Below are 15899 nucleotides of genomic sequence, written 5' to 3' on the forward strand. Positions count from 1 at the left end.
AGCGTCATGTATCCACCATTATGCTGCTGCTGCTGCTGCTAAGTCGCTTCAGTCGTGTCCGACTCTGTGTGACCCCATAGATGGCAGTCCCAGGCTTCTCTGTCCCTGGGATTCTCCAGGCAAGAACACTGGAGTGGGTTGCCATTTCCTTCTCCAATCCACCATTATAGTGTAAGACAAAATATTTTCACTGCCTTAAATTGTTTTTTTATGTTTCATCTATTAAATCTTCTCCCATTCCCCAAACCCTTGGCAAACACATATTTTTACCATGGCTTCAGTTTTGCCTTTTCCATAATAAAATATTCTTTGAATCATACAGTAATAGCATTTTCAGAGTGACTTCTTTCCATTAGAAACATGTAGTTAAGATTCACCAATGTCTTTTCATGGTTTGATAGCTCCTATCTTTTTTCCCTTTAATAGTATTACATGAATATACCTTGCACAAGTAAACCACAGTTGATTTATACATTCACCTATTAAAGGACATCTTGGTTGCTTCCAGTTTTTGACAATTATGAAAAAGGCTGCTATAAGCATTTACATGCAGGTTTTTGTGAAACATAAATTTCCAAATGACTTGGATAAATAACCATGCAAATGTTTATTGAATCGAATACTAGGGCCATATTTAATTTTGTATAAAGCTGCCAAACTGTCTTCCAAGTTGCTGTACCATTTTCCATTTTCAGCAGCAATGAATCGGAGTTTCAATTGCGCAACATCCTTGTCTGCAGTCAGCACTGTTAGTATTTTGGATTTTAGCCAAATATTGAGGTCACCAAAAATTTCACTTGGGTTTTTCTGTAACATCTTATGGAAGCCATAAGATTATTTAATGTAGAAATAATGTACATTATTTAATGTAGAAGTTCTAGTTTAGAAAAGGCAGGTATCATTAAGGATAGACAAAGCTCTCACACTCTATACTTTTTCTGAGAATCATCAAGTCCACTTCAGAATACTTTAGCATTAGTAATTTGGGAAGACAACACATCCTGAATAAGTCATCTCTATGCACAAATTTAATTTCCACCATAAAATGAAGCTAGAATCAAAGTTACAACTAACAATTAGAACTGAACAACTTTCCTATTTAACATACAGCATTGTTGATTATATTTATCATATTTTATATTACATCCCCAGTACTTATCTGGGGATAAATTAAATTGAAAGTCTGTACCTTTTGATTGCCTTCAGCCAGTTCCCCCTTCACTTTCCTCACCACTGTTAAACACAACTTTGATCTATTTTCCTATTTGTTTTTGAGGTATAATTGACCAACCCTGTGTTAGTTCTTGTTACAAAGCATAGCAATTCCATATTTTTGCACATTTCAAAGTAATCACCACAAGTCTTGTTACCTTACTAAGATATTATTACATAGCTATTGAATATATTTCCCACACTGAACATTTCCAAGCTGTGACTCATTTATTTTGCAGCTGGAAGTTTGTACCTCTTAATCTCCCCCACTTGTTTCTTTCCTTTCCCCATCCCCTCCCTTCTGGCAACCGTGTTTCTTTTCTGTATCCATAACTCTGTTTCTGTTTTGTTTGTTCATTCGTTTTCTTTGTCAGATTCCACAAAAATGTGAGATCTTACAGTTCTTGTCTTTTTCTATCAAACTTATTTCACTAAGCATAATATTCCAGGATCGTCCATGCTGTCAGAAATGGTAAGACTTCATTCTTTTTATGGCTAATAGTCCACTGTGTGTGTGTGTATTTATACCACATTTCTTTTATCCATTCATCTATTGATGGGAATTGAGGGTGCTTCCATATCTTGGCTACTGTAAATACTGCTGCAATAAACAGGAATGCATTTATGTTTCAAATTAGTGCTTTTGATCTTTTTAGATAAATACCTAGAAGTGGAATTGCTGGGTGATATGGTAGTTCTATTTTTAACTTTTTGAGAAAACTCCATACTATTTTCCATAGTAGGTGCCCAAAATTTACATTCCCACTGACAGTGTACCAAGCTCCCCTTTTCTCCATGTCCTTGTCAACACTTGTTATTTGTTTTTTGATAATACCCATTCTGCCAGGTGTGAGGTGATATCGTATTGTGGTTTTGATTTGCATTTCTCTGATTAGTGATACTGAGTATCTTTTCATGTGCCTGTACCCCACTTGTGCCTTTGGGAAAAGGTTTATTCAGATACTCGGACCATTTTCTAATCACGTTGTTTGTTTACTTGATGTTGAGTTAAATGAGTTCTTTGGATATTAAACCCTTATCAGATATAATGTTTGCAAATCTTTTCACATTCAGTAGGTGGCCTTCTCATTTTGTTGATGCATTTCCTCTGCTGTGCAAAAGCTTTGCAGTTTGATCTAGTTCCATTTGTTTATTTTTGCTTTTATTTCCTTTGTTGAAGGAGACAGTTTCCCCTCCTCCCAAAAAAAAAACATAGTAAAACCAGTGCCAAACACCTTACTCCCAAAGTTTTCTTGTAAAAATTTTAGTTTCAAGTCTTACACTTAAGTCTTTAATCCATTTTTAATCACATGATTTGAAATTTGAATTCTTCATTTTAACAAGGTATCTACAACTTGCGGTTTTTAGACTATTCATATGGAAACCCACTAGTCCATGTTGAACTATCACATATATAGAAATAAAGGATTATGGCATAGTAATCAGAAATTTCTGTCAAATTATCCAAAAAATTTAATACACTCTGGGAGAAATCTAAGCTAGAACAGTTGATAGTAAATGATTCTTTCATCACAGCACTAATTGATGATTTCTGCTCTACTGAAATAGTTCAGTGGAAGATATTGAATAAAGTTTTCTGTCAAAATGTAGTGCTAAATTAATAGGGAATCAGAAAAAGCATCACTTATATGGGTGCAGGCTAACTTAAAAATATTGTGTAGAATGAATGAACATTATATAGCATTAAAAACACATTAAAATTAAGAAGTAGAAACTTATTAGTGAATTTATTTTCACAAAATCTTGATACAAAACCAAACATGTTTAATGAATATATACACATTCATTGTATGTTTGTTTGTTTGTTTTCCAAAATTTGAAGTTTTTACAAAAGCTTAAACATAGTGGGCTTCTCTGCCTCTCAAGTTAAATCTATTTATTTATTGCTACAAATAAATAGAAATCACATATTTCTATCTCCAAAATTACCTTGGCTCTAATTCATATCACTTTACAATCAATATGAAGTGTCAAATAACAAAGCCAAGAATAACTTTATGAGAACATCTGATTAAGTATTTTTTTTAATTAGAAAAAATGCTTCTATATGGAACCCTATATCTATACAAAAGTATTTCATAATTTGTAATTACAATTCATTTAGGCAGGATAGAAATAGATGCAATAAGTTTGACTGAAATGTATAACTGATGGTCTTTGCAACTCTCTTTTGAGACTCTACAGCTGGAATTGCTGTTCAACACTGTCCGCTTTAGATCCACATTTTTTAGTTTGCTAATAACTTTTCCATATTATGCTGATCTGCAATTTTTGAAACCATATTTTAACCCAAGCAGTTGGCATAATTTCTAGAGTAACTGCTTTATTCTGGGAAATCTGGCTGCCATGATTAGTGGTTTGACTACAGTATTTCCATACGAGTAAGTTCCCACTGATGTATTTGTGGTTTCACATATACCAAGAAATATTCTGTGATGAGTGCTGGATGGAAAAGATTGTTCATCTCACAGTGATCTTTCTGGCCACATAGACATACCACAATCTGTATCAGTAATCTTGAAATTTTGGCAGTCATAAATATACATTAGTCTTGCCAATATATATTCATTATTCAGACAGTTTTCTTTTGACGTTTTAGCCTTTAGGAAATGAAAGAAAAAGAAATATGTCTCTAAAATTTTTCCAAATTTTCCATTGAATACCCCAAGCTACTTTAATAATTGACTTAGACCAATTTCAGAGTCACATTTCTAGAATCATATATATATATAGAGAGAGAGAGAGAGAGAGAGGAGAGAGAGGGAGAAAGGGATGGTGGTAGGGAGAAAGAGAGAGACTTATACTGGGAGCAGTCAGAGTGCAGATGCAGCCAGAGTGCAGAAATTCCAATTGTTCCTTAAAAATATGTGCAGTTAAGGCACATAAAAGGATCAGTGGAGGGCAATAACTTGTTTTTTCTTTCAGTCTATACCCACCAAGGAGAACAGACTCCAGTCACCATAAAAGGACCTCATCAGAGAAGGCTTTTAATATAAAGCATCTGTCTCAAGTTTTTTAAATGTGACTTCAGTTTTCCTCTTAAATACCATCACTGCTGACCTTTTGAAACAGAGCTGAAGTTTCTCTCTGCCTGAAATTGTTCATTCTCATAAAGAACAATAATCAATTAATGCATTTATTTTAATCTCACTTGGCCTTTCTTGAGAGCAAGCACATTCCAAAATAGCTCTCTGTGCTCTTTAAGTCCCAGTTACACTGTTTCATTTTACATCCAAAAATGAATTTGCTAGAGCAATTTTCCTGATAATTGTTAAAGGAAAAGATAAGTGGTATTACATGAAAGTTAATAACACATAATATATGATATAAAAATTATATATTTTTATATGTTAAAGGCTGTTCAGCTGTTGAACAGGCTTTAAAGTATAAAATTCAAAATGATAAAACATGTTCTTCCTCTTACTCTTCCATTTATTTTGTTTTGTTAGTTGTTAGACAATTTTCATGAATTGCTTTTTGGGACATTTTTGTTCAATTTTCCTTTGACCTTCTAATTTTTAGTTGGGGAACAGTACGGGAAACAATCTGGTTTTGATGCAAACCCAAATTTTTGTAAGTGTGTGTGTTCTAAATAAACTCAACTAGGTCATATGACTCATGTGCTTTCCATGGTCTCATTGACTTTATGTCTACAAACTTTCTAATTAATTTTATTTGATCATATAGACATTTCTAATTACTTCTTTTAAAAAACTGAACTACTTGCTAAGAAAGAGGTACTGCTTTTTAGGGTTTATTTGGCAAGATAACTTTGAAAGGTTTGTACAAATTCGCTCAATTTGCATAGCAAAAATAAATACTTGAGCCCCTTGTGGTTTTCAAGGACAGCTGTTTTCTCTAGTTTCAGCTCTATGATTAAGCCTTAAGGAAGGGAGGCAGAGTGATGAGAAATTCAACTGGTGCCTTTGGAAGACCTAACAGGCATGCTGGGGATTTGTATGTTCTCTGTTTTTCTTTTCTTTATAGGTACAGTAATAAGAAAAACTTTACCCAAAAAGTGACACAAAGGTGTATAACACAACATATGTCAAAGGCAAGTTTTATTTGAATCAGTTTCGCGAGAATATTCTAACATTTACCTTCTCACAAATGAAGTTTTGTTATAAAACCAAAGCACATATAAGCAAGACAAATTCTCATGTAAACATATTTAAGAATATTTGTGCTTTGCTATTTTATTATAGATTTATTTTATACATGTCAGCATTTTTTGTTGGCATTTTTAAGGTTTAATGTTTACTTGGAAAAGTTAGGGGCCTCTGAATTCCTTTGAGACATGATCATTTATCTTGAAGTTATCCTGAAAATGCAGCAAGACAGTAATACTTTTGAAGAGAAGGATAGACCCCATTTCTACCCTGTAAATATGCTCTGAGTCTGTGTCCCTAGGAGTATGAAAAGTTGAGAAATGAGAGAATGCTAGAACCATGCTTTTGCCTTGCATTCAGATTTATTATGAAGGTACAGAACTCTTCTCTGGTTACTCACTGGTAAAGAACTTGCCTGCCATTGCAAGGGACATGAGTTTGATCCCTGGGTTAGAAAAATCCCCTGGAGAAGGAATTGACTACCCACTCCAGCATTCTCAGTTGGGAAATCCCACGGAGAGAAGAGCCTGGTAGGCTACAGTCCGTGGGATTTCAGGAGAGTCGGACATGAGTTAGCAACTTAACAACAACAGCAATAGAACTGTACACACAGATTTTGAGATGGTGGGATCCTTCTGACCCAGGGATTGAACTTGGGTCTCCATCATTGCAGGCAGATTCTTTACCATCTGAGACACCAATGAAGCTCACTTTGAGACGATAAACAGATACAAAGGCTGGGACAGTTTTGTGGGTTCTACTTTCCTTTTTAAATGGACTCTGGCCAGCCAGATGCCTCATGAACCTAGAAGCCATTGATTCAATATTTATTTATAACTAGAATGTAAATAAAAGATGAAATACAGCTTTCTATGACTTTCTTAAGCTTTGGTTTATTTGGAGGACTTTCTTCCTTTTATGACAAGAATAGCTAATGTTCAAGAATGTTATTCCCAAAGTCAAAGACTCTAGAGCTATAACCATGTCACATCACAGTATGAAGTTTTAAATCTTCATTCATTAATTCACTGTAGATCAGACTGAGTTGTTTTAAATCAAACACAGTTTACATAAGTAATCTTTTAAAAATAAGTTAAAAATTCATGTAATGTATGGTTAAGATATTTTCAAAATCTAGTGATGCTAAGAAAGAGATACATATTTTCCTAATCACCGCGGATGTCAGGAAGTCATGAAAGAAGTGGCCAGCTTATCTTCAGGCATTTTCCTGTTTAACTCCTTTTATGTAGAAAAGATGAAAACTGGAAGCCTTTACCAGAGATCTAGGGGGGAATTAAAGAAGATTTACTGGAGAAACAGTTTTTTACAAAATTGCATCATACTGTTTACTCCCGAGCCTGCAAATGATCCAAATTGTCTGAAAAATGAACAGGGAAGGTATCTGTGCTTAGTTCTTTGCCAAGTGTGGGTTAGTTTTTACCTCTCAACATTTGCAACTATCTCCTCACTATCTGTCTCCTCCCATTCCTTGTACTGTCCAGTACAAGTTTTATTTTGTTTTCAATTAAAGTAGATACTGTGAATAAAATAAATGAAGAGCTGAATAGATAAATGAGGTATGTGTGTTTGTGTATGTATATGAGAGAACATGGTTTAAGATGATTCTTTGCCAAAATCTGTGTTCAAACACTTCCTACATGTACTTAGCTATTTATTGCCAATTATTAAATTACACTCATATTAAACTTTAAAAAGTATGTAAAAAAGTGCAGTGACATGAAGCACTGGAAAAGAGCAACAATTTTAAATTAGTCCCAGAGCTACATTAATATTTTCAAGTATTAGTAGACTTCACCATAAAATTCTTTTTTTCTTTCAAAATGTAGCCAAGGAACTAACATCTTTCTTTGCTTTCTCTACAGGAAAGAACCAGTATCTGGATTATTTCCAGGCCATCCAGACAGCTATTTCAATTGGAACAAGTGACCTTTGGAACAGACTAGAACATAGCAGACTGGCCAGACAGAGGGGAGGGAGTAGTCAACTGGGAAGGGCCCCAGCATGTTCCTAAGAAATGTCATTTGAAGTAAGAGGACAGTAAAAAGCTAAGGACAAATAAATGAACTTAAAAATATTTAAAGCTAATGAAAACTGTATGACCACAACATGGGAATGAAGGAAAGACACAGTTTGAATCTTTACGTATAATTCTTTTTTTTTTTTTATTTTTTATTGGAGCATAGTTGCCCAACAATGCTGTGTCAGTTTCTGTTGTTGTACAGCAAAGTGAATCAACTATAGTATTCCTATATCTCCGCTTTGGATTTCCTCCCCGTTTAGGTCACCACACAGCACTGAGTAGAATTTCCTGTGCTCTATGGCAGGTTCTCATGAGTTGTCTATTTTATACACAGTAGTGTATATATGTCAATCCCAATCTCCCAGTCTACCTCATCCCCTACTTTCCCTCCTTGATGTCCATACATTTGTTCTCCATATCTGTGTCTCTATTTCTGCTTTGCAACTAGGTTCATCTGTACCATTTTTCTAGATTCCACATATGTGCATTAATATATGATTATTTGTTTTTCTCATTCTGACTTACTTCAGCTTGTATGACAGTCTCTAGGTCCATCCACGTCTCTGCAAATGGCACAATTTTGTTCCTTTTTATGGCTGAGTAGTATTCCATTGTATACATGTGCCACATCTTTATTCGTCCTTCTGCTGATGGACATTTAGGTTGCTTCCATGTCCTGGCTGTTATAAATAGTATCATTCTTTAATTCACATGCTCAACAAATATATTTCTCCACCTGCTGAGTGCATGCAATGTCCCTTAACTATACAACATTAATCTTTGAATCCTCACGCCCTCATTGAAGCTATAATAATCAATTAATAAATACTATTAACATAATTAATATAAATAGTCAATTTTCTACCTCCCGTGACTGAGCCAGATTTCCTTAGTGAAATCTAAGTGAAATTTAGATATATTTCCATAGTGAAATCTATGGTGATTAATAGATGATCATAGAGAATGTCAAGTTTTTATTTAGCAAATCATTGCTGCATAAAATAACAGTTAAAATTATGGTAAAGATTTTATCAGAGAGGAAAAAGTGATTATATTCTCCTAATATTTACTTGGAAGGCATATTGCTCTTTTCTTTCACAGAGAGCATATGAAGTTTTAGCTTACATCATTAGCAAGAAATGCTAAAGAATCATTAATCATTTTGCTGAACAATTTATGAATAAAGTGTTGTATGTGGCACCAAAGAAGATACAAAACTGTCAAAGCAATACTTCATAACATTTTTGGAGAATAAATACAAAAGTTTAAAAAATATTTTATTAAAAATTTATTTTAAATGTTTCCAAGAGAGTATTTTATTGATTTTTGCAAATATACTAGTAATGAAAAGTTGATAAACCATGATTTATGGAGAAAATGCCATGAGATTTCAGAATGTTTTTAGCAGAGAATTTCATTAGACCCAGCACATGCTGGGGAATTCTTTTAAGAAGATAGCTTCTACAGCTTCTAGCCAGACTCTCTTTAATGAGAACAGCAACACTTGAAAGTCTAATGCAGGTTCCAAAGTGCCTATAGAGCTGCTTGCAAACTGGAAATATTTGGCTCAATGAATTCCGAGTGTGCATCTGAATAAACTCCAAAAATGTGGCTAAATGTAAATATAAGGTAATTAGCAAAGTTTTAGTTATGTAGCTGCAGTGGTACTATTGGGCTTCCCCAGTAGTTCAGCGATAAAGAATCCTCCTGCAATGCAGGAGACACAGATTTGATCCCTGGGTCGGGAAGATTCCCCGGAGGAGGAAATAGCAACCAACTCCAGTATTCTTGCCTGAAAAATCCCATGGACAGATGAGTCTGGTGGGCTAGTCCATAGGGTCACAAAGAGCTGGATATGACTAGGTGTGACAAGTGAGTGAGTGGTATTGTTAACTCATACAAAACCCAATGTTTTTGATATGGAAATAAGAAATTCAGCTATTTCAATTTATCGTGTAGTGTCAGAAAAATATGAAATGAACTTTTAAATTCCTTATTTTGTACATTATTTCTATTTTGTACATTATTTAACTATGGTTTTAGAAGTAGTGGGTCTTAGGATCCATGCATTAGAGTGGAAAGAAATGGATTCAGAGAAAGGTAATATCTTCGTATACAGTGGAAGTGACAACTAGATTCAAGGGACTAGATCTGATAGATAGAGTACCTGCAGAACTATGGATGTAGGTTCATGACATTGTACAAGAGGCTGTGATCAAGACCAACCCCAAGAAAAAGAAATGCAAAAGGAAAAATGGTTGTCTGAGGAGGCCTTACAAATAGCTGAGAAAAGAAGAGAAGCAAAAGGCAAAGGAGAAAAGGAAGGATATACCTATTTGAATGCAGAGTTCCAAAGAATAGCAAGGAGAGATAAGAAAGCCTTCCTCCATGATCAGTGCAAAGAAGTAGAGGAAAACAATAGAATGGGAAAAACTAGAGATCTCTTCAAGAAAATTAGAGATACCAAGGGAACATTTCATGCAAAGATGGGCAGAATTAAGGACAGAAATGACATGGACCTAACAGAAGCAAAAGATATTAAGAAGAGGTGGCAAGAATACACAGAACTATACAAAAAAGATCTTCATGACCCAGATAACCACAATGGTATGATTACTCACCTAGAGCCAGACATGCTGGAATTTGAACTCAAGTGGGTCCTAGGAAACATCACTATGAACAAAGCTAGTGGAGGTGATGGAATCCCAGTTAAGCTATTTCAAATCCTAAAAGATGATGTTATGAAAGTGCTACACTCAATATGCCAGCAAATTTGGAAAACTCAGCAGTGGCCACAGGACTGGAAAAGGTCAGTTTTCATTCCAATCCCAAAGAAACGCAATGCCAAAGAATGCTCAAACTACCGCACAATTGCACTCATCTCACATGCTAGTAAAGTAATGCTCAAAATTCTCCAAGCCAGGCTTCAGCAATATGTGAACCACAAACTTCCAGATGTTCAAGCTGGATTTCAAAAAGACAGAGGAACCAGAGATCAACTTGCTAACATCCATTGGCTCATTGAAAAAGCAAGAGCGTTCCAAAAAAATCTACGTCTGCTTTATCAACTATGCCAAAGCCTTTGATTGTGTGGATCACAATAAACTGGAAAATTCTTCAAGAGGTGGGAATACCAGACCACCTGATCTGCCTCCTGAGAAATCTGTATGCAGATCAACAAACAAAATTTAGAACTGAGAGTGTTAGTTCCTAGGCAGGTTGATAAGAGGTCTGGGGTTCCCGAGGAGAGAGAGTCTGGGCTTCTCAGGGAGGAGTAAAGGACAAAATCAATCTTTAGAAAAAACTGTTACAGCTGCCTCAGATGGTATTTATGGTAGAGAATATAAGGAGGAAAAAAAGAGGCAAAAAAGAACCAGGCAAAAGACTGAAGCCTCAACAATGGCTGTTCGATCTGCTCTGAAACAGCCTGAAGAAAATGCCCAGAGGTACCCAGGTGAAAGGGACTTGTTATTACTGTGTTAAGGAGGGGCATCTCAAGCAGGATTGCACTCAGGCATCTAAGCCACCCCTGGCTCCAGGTCCGGTCTTCAAAGGACTACACTGGAAAAGAGACTGCCCTCTGAGGTGTGGGCCCAAGGGGTCAGACTCTTAAGACAATCTGGACTGAAAGTGCCCAGGGGTCCCCATACAAGCTCCCGTCCTAATTACACCTGAGGGACCCGGGGTATTAATAAATGTGGAGGGCCAATCAGTTGATTTCTTTTGGACATTGAGGCAACTTTCTGCTCACTAATGCCCCTGGTCTGCTTTCCTCCCAATCCACTACCATAATGGGGCTGCATGGACAAGCCAAATATTTTTCAATCATTGATTTGAAGGATGCTTTCTAGAGTTAAACCTATATTAGATTATCCTCTACCTATGACTTTAAGACAATTGAAAGGATTCTTGGGCATTACAGGCTACTGCCTCATTTGGATTCCAGGTTATGGGAACTTGCCTGGCCTTTATATAAACTTATAACTGATGCCCACTCTCACCACTACTATTCAACATAGTTTTGGAAGTTTTGGCCACAGCAATAAGAGCAGAAAAAGAAATAAAAGGAATCCAGATTGGAAAAGAAGAAGTAAAACTCTCACTGTTTGCAGATGACATGATCCTCTAGGTAGAAAACCCTAAAGACTCCACCAGAAAATTACTAGAACTAATTAATGAATATAGTAAAGTTGAAAGATATAAAATTAACACACAGAAATCCCTTGCACTCCTATACACTAACAATGAAAAAAAAAATGAAAGAGAAATTAAGGAAACAATTCCATTCACCATTGCAACAAAAATAATAAAATACTTAGGAATAAATCTACCTAAAGAAATGAAAGACCTATATGTAGAAAACTATAAAACACTGATGAAAGAAATCAAAGATGACACAAATAGATGGAGAAATATACTGTATTCATGGATCAGAAGAATCAATATAGTGAAAATCAGTATACTACCCAAAGCAATCTATAGATTCAATGCAATCCCTATCAAGCTACTAACAGTATTTTTCAGAGAATTAGAACAAATGATTTCACAATTTGTATGGAATTACAAAAAATAAACCTTGAATAGCCAAATAAATATTGAGAAAGAAGAATGGAACTGGACGAATCAACTTGTCTGACTTCAGGCTATACTACATAGCCACAGTCATCAAGAGAGTATGGTACTGGCACAAAGACAGAAACATAGATCAATGGAACAAAATAGAAAGCCCAGAGATAAATCCATGCATCTATGGACCCCTTATCTTTGACAAAGGAGGCAAGAATATACAATGGAGAAAAGACAATCCCTTTAACAAGTGGTGCTAGGAATACTGGTCAACCACTTGTAAAAGAATGAAACTAGAACACTTTCTAACACCATACACAAAAATAAACTCAAAATAGATTAAAGATCTAAATGTAAGACCAGAAACCATAAAACTCCTAGAGGAAAACATAGGCAAAACACTCTCTGACATAAATCACAGCAGGATCCTCTATGACCCACCTCCCAGATTAATGGATAAAAACAAAAATAAACAAATGGACCTAATTAAACTTAAAAGCTTTTGCACAATGAAGGAAACTATAAGCAAGGTGAAAAGACAGCCTTCAGAATGGGAGAAAATAATAGCAACTGAAGCAACTGACAAAGTATTAATCTCAAAAATATACAAGCAGCTCCTGCAGCTCAATTCCAGAAAAATAAGTGACCCAATAAAAAAATGGGCCAAAGAACTAAATAGACATTTCTCCAAAGAAGACATATAGATGGCTAACAAACACATGAAAGGATGCTCAACATCACTCATTATCAGAGAAACGCAAATCAAAACCAAAATGCGGTACCATCTCACGCTGGTCAGAATGACTGCCATCAAAAAGTCTACAAACAATAAATGCTGCAGAGGGTGCGGAGAAAAAAGGAAGCCTCTTACACTGTTGGTGGGAATGCAAACTAGAACAAAGCTAGTGGAGGTGATGGAATTCCAGTTGAGCTATTTCAAATCCTAAAAGATGATGCAATGCTAAAAGATGATGAAAATGCTGCAATCAATATGTCAGCAAATTTGGAAAACTCAGCAGTGGCTGCAGGACTGGAAAAGGTCAGTTTTCATTCCAATCCCAAAGAAAGGCAATGCCAAAGAATGCTCAAACTACCGCATAATTGCACTTATCTCACACGCTAGGAAAGTAATGCTCAAAATTCTCCAAGCCAGGCTTCAGCAATACATGAACCGTGAATTTCCAGATGTTCTAGCTGGTTTTAGAAAAGGCAGAGGAACCAGAGATCAAATTGCCAACATCTGCTGGATCATGGAAAAAGCAAGAGAGTTCCAGAAAAACATCTATTTCTGCTTTATTGACTATGCCAAAGCCTTTGACTCTGTGGATCACAATAAACTGTGGAAAATTCTGAAAGAAATGGGAATACCAGACCACCTGACCTGCCTCTTGAGAAACCTGTATACAGGTCAGGGGCAATAGTTAGAACTGGACATGGAAAAACAGACTGGTTCCAAATAGGAAAAGGAGTACATCAAGGCTGTATAATGTCACCCTGCTTATTTAACTTATATGCAGAGTACATCAGAGGAATGCTCGGCTGCAGGAAGCACAAGCTGGACTCAAGATTGCCAGGAGAAATATCAATAACCTCAGATATGCAGATTACACCACCCTTATGGCAGAAAGTGAAGAGGAACTCAAAAGCCTCTTGATGAAAGTGAAAGAGGAGAGTGAAAATGTTGGCTTAAAGCTGAACATTCAGAAAACTAAGATCATGGCATCTGGTTCCATCACTTCATGGCAAATAGATGGGGAAACAGTGGAAACAGTGGCTGACTTTATTTTTTTGGGCTCCAAAATCACTGCAGATGGTGAATGCAGCCATGAAATTAAAAGATGCTTGCTCCTTTGAAGGAAAGTTATGACCAAACTAGATAGCATATTCAAAAGCAGAGACATTACTTTGCCGACAAAGGTCCGTCTAGTCAAGGCTATGGTTTTCCCAGTGGTCGTGTATGGATGTGAGAGTTGGACTATAAAGAAAGCTGAGCGCAGAAGAATTGATGCTTTTGAACTGTGCTGTTGGAGAAGACTCTTGAGAGTCCCTTGGACTGCAAAGAGATCCAACCAGTCCATCCTAAAGGAGATCAGTCCTGGGTGTTCAGTGGAGGAACTGATGTTGTAGCTGAAACTCCAATACCTTGACCACCTGATGAGAAGAGGTGACTCATTTGAAAAGACCCTGATGCTGGGAAAGATTGAGGGCAGGAGGAGCAAGGGACAACAGAGGATGAGATGGTTGGATGGCATCTCCAACTCAATGGACATGAGTTTGAGTAAGCTCTGGGAGTTGGTGATGGACAGGGAGGCCTGGCGTACTGTTATGGGGGTTCATAGGGTCACAAAGAGTTGGATATGACTGAGTGACTGAACTGAAATGAACTGAAGTAACCCTAAAATGGACTGATATAACCGTGGCATGGTGACATTTGACTTTAAATTTTGATTTTAACTTGGTCTAATGACTATTTTGCCTTACATCTGTAACTTTATAATGGGGTTTGTTTCTAACTGTCTGAAAGCTTTTAAGTTACAAATGGTTGTTCAAGCTCCTATGAGTGCCACAACTCCTCCAACTATTACTTGGGGCCCCTGGATCAGACCGTCAATATGAGGGTTAGGAGAATGTTGCCTCAATAATTTAGGTACCACACCCCTAAACAGCAGGAAGTAGTTATGGAATGAAAACGATGCCCCTTTCCCTTGGCAACATAATTCTTCTAAAAGAAAAGGGGGGAATGAGAGTCAATTCCTAGCAGGTTGATAAGGGGGGTCTGGTGTCCCTGAGGAGAAGAGAGGGGTCTGGGGTTCTCAAGGAGGAAGAAAAGACAAATGTTTTATTTTTTTCTCTACATTCCTTAGTCTTAGTCTCTCTCTCTCTCTCTCTCTCTCTCTCTCTCTCTCTATATATATATATATATATATTTTTTTTTTTTTTTTTCTTTAAGCCCGGAACTACTGCTGCTGCTGCTTCTAAGTTGCTTCAGTCATGTCCAACTCTGTGCGACCCTATACATCTATAGCAGCCCACCAGGCTTTGCCGTCCCTGGGATTCTCCAGGCAAGAACACTGGAGTGGGTTGCCATTTCCTTCTCCGATGCATGAAAGTGGAAAGTGAAAGTGAAGTCGCTGAATCGTGTCTGACTCTTCGCGACCCCATGGACTCCAGCCTACCAGGCTCCTCCGTCCATGGGATTTTTCCAGGCAAGAGTACTGGAGTAGGGTGCCATTGCCTTCTCCCCAGAACTGATGATTACACAACAAACAACTCAGTTTAAACTCTGTACTAGTGCTTATATAACAACAATGTATCTTGCTTGAGGACAGTTTCTCCTTCCTGAAAACATTCTGACTAATCCTGATATTTTAGATTGTATACTGTTAAGAAAGCTGAGCGCTGAAGAATTGATGCTTTTGAACTGCGGTGTTGGAGAAGACTCTTGAGAGTCCCTTGGACTGCAAGGAGATCCAACCAGTCCATTCTGAAGGAGATCAGCCCTGGGATTTCTTTGGAAGGAATGATGCTAAAGCTGAAACCCCAGTACTTTGGCCACCTCATGCAAAGAGTTGACTCATTAGAAAAGACCCTGATACTGGGAGAGGTTGGGGGCAGGAGGAAAAAGGGACGACAGAGGATGAGATGGCTGGATGGCATCACTGACTTGATGGACATGAGTCTGAGTGAACTCTGGGAGTTGGTGATGGACAGGGAGGTCTGGCGTGCTGCGATTCATGGGGTCGCAAAGAGTCGGACACGACTAAGTGACTGAACTGAACTGATACTATGGGAGTGCGTCTGGTAGGATCTTTCTATTGCTAAATTTTAATCCTGTTATCCTAAAATGTAAATTGTGGGAGTGGGTCTGGCAAAATTTTCACAATCTTGAGACATTCTTTTGATTTATTGTAATAATTAATTAAAATGTATATAACACCCTTGCTAACACT

The 15899-nt window shown here is 36.9% G+C and overlaps 1 long non-coding RNA gene across 1 annotated transcript; it reads left to right on the top strand.

Moving 5' to 3' along the window:
* The first annotated feature begins 1321 nt into the window (after positions 1-1321).
* On the top strand, positions 1322-7437 carry LOC123330632. The gene is made up of 2 exons (XR_006546665.2): positions 1322-1684; positions 7226-7437. It is a non-coding gene; the product is annotated as an uncharacterized LOC123330632 (long non-coding RNA).
* Positions 7438-15899: the final 8462 nt, after the last annotated feature.

The sequence above is a fragment of the Bubalus bubalis genome, chromosome 2 (genome assembly GCF_019923935.1).
Source record: "Bubalus bubalis isolate 160015118507 breed Murrah chromosome 2, NDDB_SH_1, whole genome shotgun sequence".
In the NCBI taxonomy this organism is placed as follows: domain Eukaryota; kingdom Metazoa; phylum Chordata; class Mammalia; order Artiodactyla; family Bovidae; genus Bubalus; species Bubalus bubalis.